Raw genomic sequence first — 19,034 nt, forward strand, 5'->3', positions numbered from 1 at the left:
ATACAAAGTATGTATTCAAATTGTATTCAATTTATGTAAAAACATTAAGGACTACCTAAAGTATGTACTTAGCATGGACGCGGAAATGCAAACTATAATATAGAATTGTACACACGTGCATACTACGACTACGTTTAAATAAATAATGCACCCATAAATTTCGAATACCCTACTCATGATTACCTATATTATTTCACTCTATTTTTTTAAAAAAAATTTTTACGAAACAATTCTTATACCAAAAGTCAAAAGAGATTTATTTGTGCCGTACGTGTACACAAATCATTCTTCACTAAGCATTAATAAAAGATACATAACATAACAAATATTCGTCATAATCATGACGTTTAGCATGATGTTTTTGTCGCGGCCGCCTCGTTGCAGATAGAAGCAGCAATTCCATTGTAATTATTTTATCAAACGTTGTAAGATTGATTGAAATGATTTTGCAATGTTTTATTCTTTTCAAATAAAAATAGTAATATCCTCTGCCTATGAAACCACCTCTATGGGGTTGTACATGATCATTTATCAAATGCATTGCTGTTCCACGTCAAATAGCTGTCGCAGTGTCTGAACATCGTCGATGATAGAAATTTAAACTCGGAATTATAAAATCCGAAAATAAATCCGATTAAATTACCACTATTTTTTTTTCTCTCTCCGACTACTTATTTATCTTGAACATTCACATCCTTATATATCCTGATAAACTTCCGTACCGCATAGTTCGCGAAGTTAAAGTTTAAGTATCAATAAAATAAAAAATAAAAACACTAATATATTATCATATATACGATTCTTGTAAAACTAAAATATTTTTTAAAGTTTTCGAACAGTTAATTTGTGTTAATGTCGCTTATAAAATTGTGCACTTCAATTTTCTATCGTATTCTAATGTCAACTAAAATTTATGAATATTTTATGTTAGCTTATTAGTTTTTTTTTAAAATATATTCTTATATTTAAATTGGATACCTATATTGAAAATCATATTTTGCTATTTATAACGGAATATAATTTTTAACTTGGTACTTCTTGTACTCGTTATACGCGTGAGTATATGCGTGAGTAATTTTGCATAAAAATATTATACGACCATACCTAAATATTTGGGTTTTTATTTCTTAATTGAACACATATATTTCCAAAACTCGCAAGTACTTGTGTGTGCAGCACTAATAGTATACATACAGGGTGCGTGAAAACCTTGAGAATACGGTTTTTAATAATATAATACTTTCGAGTAATAACCAGGCCCTATTATTTGTACAATTTCGGACTGCACACTTGATTTTACTGCTTTATATGAAAATTTAGTCTCGCTATTGTCTTAGAAAAAGGAATATATATATATATATGCATTCAATTTTAAAAAATTCAATAATACTCATATTTCCTAGTAGTTAGCTTATTATTTAATTTTTGTTTTGTAGACCGTAGTGCACACTTGTACATTCGTGGTGCACATTGTGTGTCGGGTTGCACATAAAAATAGGGCCTGGTAATAATTGATATTATGTTTGTATTAATACGAACGCCTAGAATACTAAGATAATATTTAACTCGTATCGAGTGTTTTCCGATGTGCATTAGTTTTAAACTATATTATAACATTTCGGTCGGATATTGGTTATCGATATGAATAATTACGATGCATTAATCTTATTCATTTGCAAGCTGTAGTGTACTTTGAACTTTCACTGAGGAAACTATTAAATCGTATGACTGAATGCGTAATCGTGTATGAAGTTTTTTTTTTTCATTAATCTATTAAATAATTATGCATAAGCAATCCTACATTCAATATTTTAGATTGCTTGATTTTAATGTATAAAATATCATTTTTCACGTTATTTATACATACATTGAAGCATTCATCCGTTTAAATGAAAATATTCCCGGACAAAATTAGACTGTAAATAATTCAGTAAAATAATAATTTTCTTTGAAATCAATTTTTACGTTTTAGATACAATTTTCTATCTGATGGGTGTTTAATGTAGATTCATTATGATAAACTTGAAGATGAAAATGATTGTATTTTTCTCGGTGATGATCTATAATTTTTTATCAAATGGGTATTTTCATCATTCATCATTTACAGTGAATCATGAGTCATGAATCATCGAACACGTTATTTTAGTCTACTAGTTTTATATTAGTATTTTAATATGATTAAATGTTCCATGTTGGGTCTGTTATTAAATATTTAAATTACATTTTTTTTGGTGAATTTTGTACAACTTATGATATGCAGATAGCCGAGAACGATTTGTCGAAATGGATGTAAATAAGTGGAGTTTTTTATATGAATAGTTTAAATTGAATTATGAGAACCATCCGACTAAATAATTTGTAGGTACTATTATATGGGAACCTTTGACAAGTAGAGGAGAGAAAAAAGAAATCATACTCCACTTGACAATCGGAGACAAGGGTGTAATCGTGTAGGTATGAGTTCTCCGTGGGAGCTGTATAGCCCGCGGAGAGGAAAGATGAGAAAAAAAATGTTTTTCACTCGAAAACTTTCTAATTTCTTCATGCCCAATATGGTATAATCCCTTAATCATCGTTGACCACTATGGTCATAACTCGAGCACTTGTTGAGTACAGTTGTAACGCTTCTGCAACATCCTTGAATTTGTGATTTATAATATCAAATATTACAGATCTATAATAATATTATTTAAGTAGTCTACAGTTGCATTTTAGATAAGTAGCTGGCTTAAATGACGTTACGAGTCCACGAGATAATCTTCAATGCATGATTCTGTATACAATTAATAAACGATCGGGTTGCCTGAAAACTACAAATAGATAACTAAACATTTCACGAGATATGGGAGGTAAGAAATTATAATATGAGGAATAACAAAGAAAGTTATAATTGTTTGCAGTTTTCGTGAAAAATGGTAATTTATTCCGAATGTTAAGAATAAAAAAATATAGTGATAGATATAATTATTTTTTTTCTTAAAAATATATGCCTTTGAGTTGGCTTTTTGTTTTTAAGCTTTAAACAGTCATATTTCCTTCAGAATAAACGGGAAGAAACTTAATATTGTTTGCATATTTTTTTCATATTTCTTTGCGCTCGGGATAATTTCGGGAAAATTGACATGGTTAAATATGGTTGGTGTATCCGATTCCTAATTTTAAAAGTTTCTATGTAAAAATTTTTGTGTGGATTTACCATTAAAGTTTTATCGTAGAATAAAAGAATACATCGTTGTAATAAGACCAATACTATCGACTCTTTACCAAAAATTCAAAAGTATAATCAATTAATATTTATACAAGTGTCATATTTAACTGTTTATTGCACCGATAAATTGTTGTATATTCACGAGTATCTAATTAAATACATTCACGAGTAGAAGAGGGAGAGGATTACCGATACCGTGTAGTGGTATCAACATTTTCGCTGTAACGCATGTACACATATATTATGCTGTTTACGTAGTGTATTCTTACGCATGAATTATATATGTTAGATAAAATATATAAACAAATTATTTTTTCGAAAATTCACTTTTCTAAACTCTTGGCGTACATAAACGAAAACATTTTCTAATTTCTTTGTTCCACTTGAAATCTTTTGCAAAACATTTCATACAAAGTCTCGATCCCCATGACCATTATCTTAAATGTAGAGATGGAGCTCGGTGGTCCTGTGCAGTTGAAACTAATTTATTTACTAATGTGGGGTGCGCGAGGGAAGGGTAGTTTAAGACAAAAGTTTCTGTGTCTGAGATAAAACCCTGAAAACCGAAATCATTTGTCATGGATCAGATCGGTAAACAGTTTAATTATTTCAATAAAGATCTTAATAAAGATTTCAAAACAATTGTTTAGTTTTCCATAATACCCGAGTATAGTAACACAATTTAATTATGTTCGACATAATTAAAAATAATTGAATGGAATTACCAAAATCCAATGCTGTATACAGTATACAGTAAACTGTATATGGTCGAACTTGATTATCTCGAATTTCTTTAACTCGAAATTGTCGATACCTCTAACTTTTTCTCCGGTCCCAAGGATTTCCTATTAAAACGATGCGAAAAAAATCTTGTTTAACTCGAAGTTTTGAGTTTTATAAATGTTATAAAAATTTTATAATTCCCTCGTATACCTATATACTCGTATATATTTTAATATCGAAAATAAGGTCATTACTCATTATTGATATCGTCACCGATAAGTGGTTGACTACACAACAATTCTTTACCATTGTGGCAAAAGCTGATAAATGCCAAAAAGTCAGTTTTGAGATTATAGATGATATATGTAGAACAAGGTTGAAATTGTATTGTGTCAAAATATGATATCTGTAGCTTTATTATTATATCTAGGGTTGTAAATTTGAAATATTTCACATGAAATATTTCATAATTGAAAATTTCACGCTTTATGAAATATTTCAATGAAATATTGAAAAATATTTTTTTTTCGTTTGAGATAGTGACTGTAAAATGTCATTTAAACAGTTGATATTGTATGATATCGTTTCGGTACAAACTTGGGCTTTCCCATTTACGTGGTATAGTCTATCAGCTGCCTATAAATAGCTAACCATATGTTTAATATTAATCGTTCGAAATGTCGTCATCATGCGTTCTAAAAACGCTAATATACGAGGAAAAAATCGGTAGCTATACGGGAAGTTGAAAATGAATTGGAAACAAAATCTTTGATAGCTAAATAATTTGGTATTTCACTTAACACTTTGTCTATTTATCATAAAAATAAAGAAACAATTTTAAATAAGTTGGCTACGTCCAGTAAAAAGGACAGAAAAAGGCTAGAGAATCAAGAAATCCTGATGTTGATGAGTGCGTTTACAAATGTTGTAAACAGACACGTGACAAAAAAAATACACCTCAGTGGGCTGTTGATATACTATATACTTTATATACTTTATTTATAATAAATACATAGGAATTAATATATTTTATACTGTTTTAAAAATTCTTAATTTGGATAACTCGAACTTTTTTCCGGTCCTTTCAACTTGTTAACCAAGTTCGACTGTAATAACATATTATATGTATATTCTATTAAAGTTGTGATTATTAACGTTTATAATTTCGTTCGAAAACGATTCGATACATACATTGTCTGTTAATAAAATATTACAGCCTCATAACAAAATTAACTTACTTTTACGATTTAAAATTAATTCGTTAAGTTGTTTCGCTTGGTATGTTGTCCACAACACCATAGTTATAGCATAATGTTGCTCTCTTGGACGTGTTTTTAAAATGTTTAATGATAAGTGTTAGCGGTCATCACTTATTTCAATCGCACAAAAATAACCTTGATCGTTTAAGCTTTTCATCTTTAGCTAATATTTTTTTCCCCCAAATCCATTGATTTTATTTACCCAGTAGTAAGCAATTATTTAAGCCTGATATAGATTTCGAATTAAAATCTACGATGGTTTTTTTTTTTTTGTGCTCGTATTATAATATTATAATACTCTTATACCGAAATCTTGTCCGTTCGGTGCTATTGAATAATCGAAAAGCTCCCGAGGCAGTGCAGACACGTACCAATTGCGAATATTATTATTCCGGCTTTCATTTCCCCCAACAGTTTAACATTTCATCTGTGTATTGCACATCTGGTCGCATACGCCGTCACTCGTACGAACCATTACGCGTATTATAATACGTCGAGCCTTTTGTTAACGGGGTATCTTAATGTGAACATTTTTACGCGAAAAATATGAAGTTGACATTTACTTACGCGACTTTTTCGTTTGTAAGGGTGTGCATTCGTATTGCATTCACGAAAACGCGTATTTTATTTTTATTTTTTTCGTACTCTATTTAAAATGTTAAGTATTATTCTCGGGTTTGCACCACGCATAGGGTTATTATTAAGTTGATGTTATTGTACTCCATGATGTAGCGCACTATATTATTATCATATGACCCCAACTGCAGTTCGGGAAATAATTTTGGTCGAAACCCCTTTAAATAATTATTCTTCTTTTAGCGTTCATTAGAGACCAAAGGTTTCGCGTAAGTATTTTTATTAACATATAATTTCCATATTTAATTGACAGACGTTTATAGTGTTGTTAAATTTCAACATTTATTTAATGTGAATTGAAAGTTTTTTTTAATTATTAAAAGTACATTTTACGACTTATTATGTCATACAATACGATGTAGAATGTTAATTTCACAAAAAATGTTTATTCATCAAGTTTCCGTACATTATTTTAATTTATACATTTGACTCTTCATTAACAATAAGCGTGTAATATGTAGAAGTTATATTCATATAAATTACACGAAAGTAAATGATACGTATTGACGGAAAATTCATTGATAGTCAATTTGCAGGGTTGGGCCAAGTTTTAGGGTCCGTGATAGTGTTCATTATTTCCACCCTGTGGTCAAACGGTACCAGAGTTCAACGCATAATCGAATCAAATAGACCGTGTGCGTATTTTGTAATTAAATTTATTTATTAAAATCATGATGGCAGTTCGCAAAAACTCGTTAAACGTATTCTTTTGTTTAATAGGCCGCGCATAGGTCCGTTATTACTGAAATTAAATAATGCAACGTTTAAAAAAATCATTATGTACTCATACACAGACATAACAATTCGTTCTTGTTAAATACAATATTTTAACAGTTATTATTTTTGGTTTCTGGATAACGTTTGAATAATAAATGTTGCATATTTCTCGCTTCATTACAACTATATGCGTGTATACAAATGTGCACTGTAATATAATGCATGCACGCGTAACCATTCAGGGAAAGCATTCGTTTTTACGTTTCAAGCACGGGAAAAAATAATACGACTCTTTATAATATTAATATTTCGTCGTTTCCGATCAAATATATAACTATTCTCAAGTTATAGAAAACACTATATTTTTCCTTTATTTTTCAGTTTTTATGTGCACACAACAATATTTATAATGATTTTTAGGTAAGAGAAACACGCGATGAACTGAAAAAATGTCGAGTGTAATAGAATATGCAATGTTATTAAACACTAAGTTTCTTTAAACGCCGCCATTAGATGCATATTTTAAAATGAATTTAGGGAAACTATGTTGTTAGTTCTATGTTGAATCAGAAATAATAAACAGTTTTCATTTATTAATAAAAATTATTTAATAGTTTTTTGAGCATTCAAAATTTACCTTTAAGAGCCTTGAATACCAATTTAACGATGATACAATTTTCTTCTGAAACTCGGTTTAATTATATTTATTAGATTTTTGCTGTCGTATTTTACTTCTTATCGTGTGCCTATGGATATAATATTTAAATTATCATCTCAAGGATATCGAGAGTTATGTATTATTAGTCGCATAAGCCAATGAAATGTTTAGTCTGGCAAACTGCAACTTCCTGAATTTGAAATATGTAAAGAATTATAAGAAAGAATGTAAAACAGATAAATAGAAAAAAAAAACAACAAAATATAAAATACTATTATATCTGTTGGAAAAGTTTTCGTAAAGTTAACAAATGGGATCTCATTGAGAATAATAAAAGTGCAAAATTTGTTTCATGCACAATAGAATGATATGGGTAGTGATTAGGATTCGGATTTTAATGCTTGAAAAATCATCGAAAATGTAAGTTTATGATTTTAGATCTCATTAAAATACGCTTGATTCTGTTCGAAACCGATAACAAATTATTCACGAACTGAAAAGTTATACAAAATGTATACGTACAATTTTGTAAAAATACAGTTTCATGATCATTTCTTAAAATAAAAACTATTGTTTGCCAATGAAACGTATAAAATTAAAAAACAAAATAAATATGAATTACCAGGTAAGCGTAAAAATGACTTTTACTCAGGATAAAACAATATAGTGTACATCCATAATAGAGGCCCTTATTTTATTTATTTTTTTTTTGTTAAAGTTGGAACATTATCTGTGATGTAACATTTTGTTTACACTAACAAGGATTGAAATTTCTAAAAGGTTTTTGGAAAGTTATACAAAATGATTGAAAAAAGATATCGAAAAAATAAAACACTATATCAGAGATAATTTCCTCTTATTTTATTTTATTTTTTTTTTTTAAAAAAAGCTTCTATTATATGAATTTACTTTCAATAGTTTTGTATTGTGCGAAACGGTTTTTTTGCTAAAAAATTATAAAGAAGTAGTTATTATTTTATTTACTGTCTATAAATTCACCGAAACATTCACGATCACTCGTCACTAACATATATGCGCACACCCGTATTGCTATCGATCTACGGAGTATTATACCCTGGGTACACTTTTGAATATCTCAATTTCTAAACAAATGCTGTGAGAAATGAAGAAATAGCAAAACAATTCGTCGACAGAACTACAACGTAGCATGTATTTAGACGCCATTCGTCTCTTAGAAAACATCGTGTCAGCTGTCGAGCAAAAAAAAAAAATTCAAACGCATTTGTAAAACTGAGCCCCTTGTAATGAAAATCAGACGGGTTGTGAGCGATTATTACAGACAATGAGTATCTAATTGTACGCACGATATCTATAAATGTACGTTTTCTAATGGTTTCGCGTACGTGCACCATGTGCATTCAACTGTTCAACGAGGCTTTTTGAGGTGAAAGTTTCAATCGGCTAGAAATTTCATTTAGGTTTAAAAACACGAGTGTTAGCACGTAATGTGTTCGAGCATTGCCCGCATTATAATAATATAATGTATGATGTTTGTGTAAGGGCGTGATTGTATATATATATATATATATATATATATATATATATGAATATAGTTTGCAAGTGCAGGGTGGAATAAATCGGACGAGTGAATAGTAAAAGAGAGTAAGTACGTACAAAAATCGATTTATTTTTATTTTTACATAGTACAGACACAGATATGTATATGTATAAGCGTACACGTACCTATACATAGATGGCAAGACTAACTCCAGGTACAAAGTCTTTGTTCTATGTTCACCACATACGTTAAAAGTTGATACGAAATTTAAACCATTTAGTTTAATAAAAATGTCTACAGCAAAACGATCCAATAAAATTATATATTTAGTCCACATATCGTTTGCCATATAAACAGCTTCATATGCTTCCGATGAAAATAGATTATTTCCTTTATAATTTTTTTTTTTTTTTATTTTATTTTACAAAACAGGCCGTGGCCCAAATTACTATATTATAATCGTCCTATTATAATATTATTATTTTATTATGTTTTTACTTTTATTATTTGAATTATGCAAAACGCATGGTTCGCAGATAAGATATTTTATTCCGTAAACCAATCGTTATTATTATTTATTGTCGAATGTGTACCTTGATTATCTGATGCAAGGACGCGCGTCGAAGCCGTTAGCTCAGGTTAAGTTAGGGGTAGTGAGACACTGAAAAACGGGTAACTACACATAGTATAAATAAACACATACGAGTATATATGTATAGGTGTGTTTGTGAGTATAGGTTTGTGACGTCAGAGTGCGTTATTCACAGTATAAATGGTCGGAAGAGTGTAGCCGTTCGCTTCGTCTTCTCTTACAAACATCCCTCGGAACACTACCACCATGAGATCGCGTACACACACACACACACACACACACACACACATACACACTTTCGCGTGTGCACAACAATCGATGAGTTTCAGTGACGTCACGGACTCACATTTCCTTTTCATTCCGCAACACGGGCGGTTTAGTGAGTATCGGTACTGTACGGCAGTGGAAGGGTAAGTCGACTATGACATTGTACATGCGTTTTTCTATTTTTCCTTCGTCGCTACAACCGCCACTGCCGTTAATCCAAAGTCTTCGTTGCCGAAACACCCAATCGAATTCCACACCGACGGCCCCGATCAATCGGAACTTATCTTGTACTATCTTGCGGTGGTGCTATCTTATACGAGACGTATGATCTGTTTGAGTGGAAAATTTTCTAGCTTCTTGTCGTGAGACGATGACGGTGGCACTTGCGAAAAGGTGCAGGGTGAAAGGTTCATCGCAATTATCATTCATCAGTTTATTCCTTCCACCTTCTCTTCCGAATGTATGTTAATAATGTTATAAAACAATTTACGACAACTACGATGATGTATAAATAGTCAAAAGCAGCCTTAAAAGTAGAGCGTGAACACTGACTCTCTCGGTTACCACATACCGCAAGCTGATGAACATCACTTAGCGATGACGACGACTTTTGCGATGGTCTTGGAATCCGCATATTTATTTGGACTTTAAAGCACATATAGATTGATAAAATTCATCCCGTACTCACTGAACCTCGTTTCTATAATATACGTCATATTTTCAGTGGATAAATAAAAACGGTAACGTTTTATTTTTTATGAATTTCAATATTATCGTTTTTATTTATGATCGCTGTTGTTTTTCTTTTTATATTCTTTCCGTTTGTTTTTTCCTCGAAAAAATTTTCGTTAGAGTCATTAGATTACGTTTTATTCCTCGAAGAGGAAGACAACGAATAAAAAACGATATTTTTCTTCTACATGCAAACTCTTTACCCTTACGCACTCACCCTCTCAGATTACGTTTATGATAGTGAACGAGAAAACAATGTTTACTCTTGACATCGAGAAGAAACTGCCATAACGCCTTTTCTGCATGTATCTATAATACTGTCGTTGGCCGTAGGACACGAAAAACACATAAACAGGACAAACACTACAAGGGAAACGAATACACTGTAATGACTACCCTGGGGAAAAACATTGAAAGATAACATTTCCAGAGGAAAAAAATAAATATATAAATTTATATATGTCCAGGAACACGTAGTGAAGTATGGTAACCAAAATAGAAAATATTTGACGGAAATAGGGTAAACGCTCGTATGATTTGCGCGTGATGAACTAATTCAAGCTCGTTTAGTATAGTAGGTATAACATTATTTTGATTCTTAACGGTTTAGTATTATATCACTAAGTGTTTTCATTATCCATCATTGCGGCATTACAGATGACGGTAAATATCTCAAAATTGTTCGAAGCATATTTTATTATAATTTCTTAGGTAAATATAACGTGAACGTGGATGATTATTATTTTGAATTCCATATTTGACACGTTTATAATATTCGCATAAATTTTAAGGTAATTGTGAGTTTTTTCGTGTACATATTAATATGAATAAGGTTATAGGGAAATGCATGCAAATTAAACGTGAAAAAAACGAAACGCGAAGGTTTTAATTATAAATAACGTGTTTGATAATAAATTGCATTTAATTTAAATTTTGATGTATATGAATGTTAAGTATTAGAAATTAGTGTAATTAATTTTATCGATAACAAAAATGTGATGCGTTTACGATTCGAAAAATATTTTTATTCTTAACATGTCGAGTCCAATCGATTGGTTTTATATATGAATTTATAAATGAGATTTATATGTTGTGCGTATTCATTTTGGTGCAATTGATGAAATAATAGTAATTATAATTATAATGATTATTACGTTTCGATTATTTTAATTTGAAGTAAGTAACAAGAATAGAATGTAGAAAATTAAAATGGTTTTAATTATCATGATTAACGGTACTCGAACTCTTGATTTTTGGTATAATATCCATTATATTATAACTGTTTGCACGATATTTTTATAAATAATACACTAAACGCGTTTTTCGCTGTTTAAGAACCGCTGAAGTGTACCATAGTAATGTCAACTATACGTTTTTGATTTTAAAGGTGATGGAAGTGTTTCCAGTAATAAAATGTTATGTACTAGTATAACACGTATAACCCAATACGTAATAATGACATGTACGTATTATACGCGTACTAGGTATATTATATTTAAAAAACACTTTAAACATGGTGCACATTCGATCCATCATTTTCGTAATGTATAATTTGACTTGTGTGTGAAACCAATTCATCAGAAATCGATGTTATTATAAGTTCACGTTATCTTTAGGGATTGTACAATTTTTTAAACATTGATTGTATTTTTTCGTCCTGAGAAATCTGAGTATTTTCGACCGGATAAAAATATAAAGACGAGGTGAAAGGAAGACATCAGAAAAGATTTGCATACTCCTACTCATTAATTTTAATATTTTATATTTTTTATTATTCGTTATTTTGAATGCAATCAATGTTCATTGTGAAAATTAGTGGTGACAAAATCATAAATACGTTCTTCGGACATAAGAAAAATCCAAGCTATTGGTCTATTTGCTTTCGAATAATTCTCAATGCACCACACTTATCTCTAACACGGCAATATATCAAAGTCTAAAAATACCAAATATCAACGAAACCGTCTAAACATTTTTCAAAATATTTAATTTTATATTAAAACACAATCGCATTAAAATCCACTTATCGTTCAAGTGGCCTCGAAAAATCTACTGGAAAATCCTACGAGACGCTTGAAACGAAAATGTTCTAGGGTCCTTTTGTAAACCACACAAAATCAAGTAAATTCTATGTTTCGTAACTTTGTGTAATTTTGTTTGTGCCATCTAGTCATAAATATGTTATAAAAAATGTACTAATCTTATAGCACATTTATGTAAAAGTATTCTTATAATATAATAATAATAAAAAAATTGAAAATAAATTAATAAATTAATAAAACCATGTTCCTTATGACTGCGAGAAAAATCCACTATCCGTCGAAATGAATTTTGAATAAAATACGTGTACAATAATATTAATTTGTTGAACGGTCGTCTTGCAATACGTTAATCGACGAACCCATTTTTTGTACGTTTTTGATGTGCAATAGTATAGTTCATTTCAATGTAAAATACCTGTACTGTAATTGTATTCATTGTAACAAGACAAATTTTAAATTTCGATTGTTTTTATTACTTTTCCGTAAAAGTTTTAGGTACACATGCGAGTGGTGAATTTTGACACATCAGGTTTTTTTTGCCATCGTTTTTAAAATTTTAAAATAATGTTTAAATCATCATCTAAATCAAGATGGTACTTCGAGGTGCATTTTTCGATTTGAAACTAAAAATTTCATGTGAGTTGTAAACATAATACCAAATCGCCGTGTTTAGCATGCATTTATTATGTTATATTTTATAAAGCAAATAGGTTTGCGTTTTACTGGTTGAAAATTTTACGCATGATAAAACTTAAGCTCTTTTATACTGTACTAGAACAACGAAAAATTCTATCTCGTTCATTTTTAATATTATTTTTTATTCGCATTTAAAGCTTGAATTATGTTCAAATTGATTATTTTACACCAAAATTAAACATTGGCATTTTTCCTTTTCTTTTTTATTTAGTCTTTTATATAATATTCAACAACACTCATACAATGTGTACATTGCAACAGTTTTTGCTTAGAATCATTTTTTAAATGCGATTATTTATCATCGCTTTCAAATACTATAAACAAATACAATAAAACATTGGTAACAAATAAAAATATCCGACGAAAGCCGCAAATCGAAATTATGTATCTCACAGGGTAATTTTTGTATATTTTATATCCATTTTATTGGCCATAATGTATTATAATTTTGTTGCTTACACCGTAGCAGCCATAAATACACATGTATTTAATTGAGAAAATATAGCCAAATTTTTAACACAATTTAATCGTTTATACATTTTTATTTTTTCTAAACGACTACGTGTTGGCACGAATTCAATATTCTAAAAAAAGTATATTATTACTGGAGATTATAGCTTATTTTATTGACTGATAATTTTTCTATTAATTTCTATTTCGTTTCAGACGAATTCCAATGTATTTGAATGGTGTTAAAACAGCGATTTGGTATGTTAGTTGATTCTTTTTTAAATATTAGTAATAATAATTAGTATACCATTATTATACTAAATACTTAAAATCTAAGTATTTGATAAATTTAGCTACTAGTTTGGTATTAGATTCCAAGAATATTTAAAAAAATATTTTGTTCTGGAATAAAAATTTTAATTAATACATTTGCATCATTAAACAGAGTAAAATTTAAATCATACAGTTATATAAAAAATAAAAAAAAATGTAAAGAAGGTTCTCGGATAATAAAGTTATGTAATACATTATTTAAATGCAATTGTTCATAAAAAATGTATCTTTACGGAATGAGTGATTGTTAATCTTTAAAAAATATTTTCCTTATACCTGATTTTACTATTAAATAATGTAATTTATGAATTCATACATTCTGTGCGCTTCAATGAGTAGAATTTTGAAATTCTCCATGGATAATCAATTTTTTAAAAAAAATAAATGATTAAACTTAATTATTCTTACGATTAATTATTCATGAATGAAATAATTTTGAAAACGCGAATTATCTTGTAAAAATAATTGATTATTGCTTCAAAGGACGTAGCTACGTAATGATAAATTGATTATATTTATAATATCCAATGACATAGATGATTTATTAAAATGATACATAATATAATTATACTCTGTCAGGTTATCTGACCGATGTATATATATATTTTACTAATAGTTTGAAGGTACACAATAACTATATATATATATATGTTACTTTTTTAAATAACGTTTTGCAATGCTGTGAGAAATTATGTACACATATGTTAAGTTATTTAAGACTTTCATACTACATTCTCAAAATTGAACGATGACGTCATGTAGAATATTTTTTTTTTACCACATTATTCATATAATATCTTATATAATTTTATTGAATTATGATACTTATAATAATGGGGAAAAAATAAAATAAAAAGGGTACAAAAATTAAATAAATACTTTGATTATAATTTTGTCCGTTTGAAAATATCGAAAAAAAAAATAAATAGTAAATACTATATTTTTTACGGTTTTGTAAGAAAAAATAGTCATTAATAATTATGATATTTTTGAAATGAAAACTACGGTAATTTTATCAGAGCATGGCGGAACATCTGATAGGGTAGCTTATTAAAATTATTCTTTATTTAAGAAAAATATATATGCAGTCTCTTGTGGATACCCAATGTTGCTGTTGCTTTTATAGTATGAACTATAATATTGTAATATCTATATGTTCGACATCTTTATTTTAGGTTATATGTATATAGTATGTGTAATGGATCTAATTCTGTTGTTTTCGGTATCATTAATATAAACAATCTAATAATAATTATTTATAGTGATCCTAATTAATTATTTATATTGGAATCCTCACTTACAGTTCAAATAAACACTTTTAGTAGTAAAAATTTGAAAAGTGAGCGCGGCGCTCATACGCGCCTAACCGTGTTACAAATACTAACGTGCCTACTGACGGGTTAACTTTTATTGTAAAATCAACCCATATATTTATTTTTTATTGATAGTTACAATATTTTCTATTATATAAGTAAATGTACTTTACTGTACCTACAATTAAAATAGTTTATATACTGACATACAGGGTTTGACATAAAGTGGTGGGTCTTTTGTACATAAAACTTACAGTGATTATGAGGTACGTTTCCCTGGCACCACAATATCGAAAAATCTATAATTTTTTTATGCCATTAATTGTACCATAATTTGTATCAATTCGTACCACTCATTTCAGAATTTTTACCAACGAATTTGCTACAGAAAAATTGACTTCTCTTTACGGGTGCCAGGGAAACTTTTTCCACGGAAAATTGAATAAGATATTTTACTTTATTATATTGTATTATGTGAGTGTGTGTTTTTTTTTACTAATTAAATAAAATCGTATTAACATAAAAATTTTGGACTCGTAGAACAACAAAATCAGGATTTATATGAACGTAAATAATATTTTGTAAGTTGAAAACTCGCAAATAGCATTACCTGTTATGAAATATATAACATTATACAGTATAATAAATATTACCAACAATATTATTGTACGCTAAAATAGGCACATATTTTGTTAAGTTATTAATTATATATTTGATTGAACTTGTGATCATTTATCAATCAAGGATTTGACGTTACTACTAGGTATTACTTTCTATGATAATTCTATTGCAATAATTGTGCTTCGTGTACGATTTGAAGGAATTTCTATAGTTGAAATGTTTTTTAAAAGATTTTAAATAAAATTATTGGTAGAAAACTGATTTTTATATAAATTATATGAACGTCAGCTGTTTAAAATAAAAACATGATATGACTTATACAACGCGTTATCATTTAGCCCCCGACGACGTTTATCGCATGTTTAAAAAATTCTAATCATATTGATTAAAATTATTTATACGTTTTACAATAGGTACGGTTTTATATTTATTAACTAACGATTAATTTATCTGTGTAAAATGTTACAAAGAGATGTACTAAGTCGATTATCTGAATCAATACAATAATATTATACACCCCTAAAGGGGTTTATAATTAATTATAATTAATTAGGCACCCCTAAAGAGAAATCGATTTTTCCGTGGGAAATCCGTTGGTACAAATTGGTACAAATTACGATACAATTAATAGTGTAAAATAATTATGGATTTTTCAATATTGTGGTGCCAGGGAAACGTACCTGTAATTGTGACTTGTTGTGATGTATTGCATGAATAGTGGCACTTTGATCCTTTTGAAATGGCTGATGATACTTGTCAGCTGGTGACTTCTTTTTATATACTTCTTCGTATTAAATACGGGAGAATAGGGAGGGCATCTACTGGTTTCCCCAGATATATAAATGTGGTATATTCACTATTTGATATATCTGGGAACGCGGAGTCAATAGATATATTGCACCTAACCGTGTATGGCTATATTTTTAATACCGTCCGGTAGTGCTCTGCATGGTCCGTAATTTTAGAATCCGGATCAGACTGAAATGTTAAAAAAGGACCGAAGTCGGACCGAACCGATTGCTATGTTTAATCTTAGACCGGACCGGACTGAAAATTTAAAATAATTTGTTAGAGTGAACCGTCGGTCCGAGCTAATAAATTTCGAATTATAAAAGTTTATAGACCGGACCGAACCAGACTGCGGATCTATTTTTTATTCTACCATACAAGACCCCAAGTATAGCATAATATAATAGAGTGGACAAACGATTCAAACTAAAAAAATATTGCACCATGACTATAGTCAATTTATATTTTAGTATAGGTATATTAGGTATATATATATATATATATATATATACTACACTATACTATACTCTTGTTTATCTCATTATTAAATATTAATTATTTTTACAAAGAATTGTACGTGGAAATAACTTGCTATCTGGCCTTGCTAATCGACTATTTTCCAAGTATTACTGCTTACCTGCATCATCGACAAGAATGGATAGAAATTAGAAGTGCACATTTCATTTCCAATCTTCGTTTTCCCAAAATAATGTATAGATAAACTATAATTAATATAAATCAAGATTATAATGAGCGAGTATTTTATTGGCAGTTGTATACATTTATATATTTGAATGACGCGGCGCGGTGTGACACTTCCACAATATTCCACGTTACCCGCACCATAACGAGAATAATAATAATTTTTCTTGAAACGTTCGATAATAAATTATTAATAGCCAATAGGTACTATGAACAACTTTGAGATATATACAATATACATGATAGTACATACAATTTATGCTGGGGTAAAATATTGATTCTCATGGGCCATAATGATAATATTTGTGTTATTAATTCTAGAAATAACGTCTTTATAATCTTTATGTGGTCCTCGGTGTTGTAGTATTTCTAATTTGCTCTGGTGAATTGTTTCCTTATTCGTGTTGCTTTTGATCTTTGTTTGTTTTTTAAAGTCTTTTGATATTTTATAGTTATTACATTGTGAATTAATTGTTGATATAAATGAATTTATTAATTTATATAGATTTATTTAATATTGGGCGGCATGTTTGGTTAAGTTTACTCCTCCATGAGCGACATCTATATTGATTCTTATACCGTGTTCGTTGTGGTTAATCAGTGCAGTTTTCCGCGCCGAATACAGGAGGCGCCGTGTAAATATAATTGACCGGTTTTACTGCTAATATGTAATGAGACACTAGATCGTGATAGCTATACGTTTTGTTTAAATAAATGTTACTAGGAAAGTGTACAATGAAAACGAAAATATTCATAAATATACACACAAATATCTACATATTCGCATATATTATTCATTTAAATATTTGCATAATATATATTTACATGTGAATTTTTTATTTTTGCTAGGAAACTCGAAATCTGAACATCTTATCGAAACAATAATATTGTATAAAAAATTAAATATTACAATTTTATATTCTAATAAGATTCGATTGTGGCTACATTTAATAAGACGTGACAGTTTGACGATCGAAAATGTTTCATTATAATTTATTTATTTTTATTTTGTGCAAGTAATTTATAATGCGTCCGCGTCGTACGGCGTTTCTGATAGGCAATTGTGGTACATACGTGTCGACGTTATCGTCCAGTCGAGTTTTAATTTTATTTTTAAATGGCAGGTCGCCAACACGCGTAGTATTTTTGATCTTACCGATTTCAACTTGTTGCGAGAAACTTAATGACCGTTATTGAGCTCTGGAGAAGGGTGGTTTTCTATACGTTAACGTTAATTTACAATTAGAGTATTAAATAAACGAAATTGGCAGTGTAATTAATATTTTTACTTATTGTTTTTCTCTCAATTTTTACACGACCAAGACTCGAATCATATCCAAAAATATTTCGTCCAAGACGATTATGTACACCAATTGATATTAATTAACTACGGGGGAATATAATCGTGACTAATTTTCGTGCGCTCAACAATAGGTCGTCGTCCCGATTCAACTGTCGTTATAAATGGCATTAGAACATTCGCTTGTGCCAACATTAATGTTTTATAATTTTAAGTTTACAAGAAAACTTGATAAATCTTTATTGAACGTTGTAAAAATAACGTTTCCCTTGCGCGTCGCATACTAATTCATTCATCGTTGATTTAAGACAATGATAAAGTTCAAGCAACATGAACATGTGATCGTTGTTTTTTGGATTTTTGGACGCTATCCAATAATGGTTCATTGAATAATTTGTTTGTTATCGCGTTACATTATGTTTGTTTAATCATTCTCTGCATATAGATGAGAGCCTTTGGCAACAAAATATTCGTAAA

The 19,034-nt window shown here is 29.3% G+C and overlaps 1 protein-coding gene across 3 annotated transcripts in view; it reads left to right on the forward strand.

Annotated features, from left to right (window-relative positions):
• LOC112692353 (Kv channel-interacting protein 4) overlaps nucleotides 1-19,034 on the forward strand; it is a 68,941-nt gene that overhangs the window by 40,437 nt on the left and 9,470 nt on the right. The gene's annotated exons all lie outside the window — the stretch shown is intronic.

This window comes from Sipha flava, unplaced genomic scaffold, assembly GCF_003268045.1.
Source record: "Sipha flava isolate LNK unplaced genomic scaffold, YSA_version1 73_pilon_pilon, whole genome shotgun sequence".
Lineage (NCBI taxonomy): Eukaryota > Metazoa > Arthropoda > Insecta > Hemiptera > Aphididae > Sipha > Sipha flava.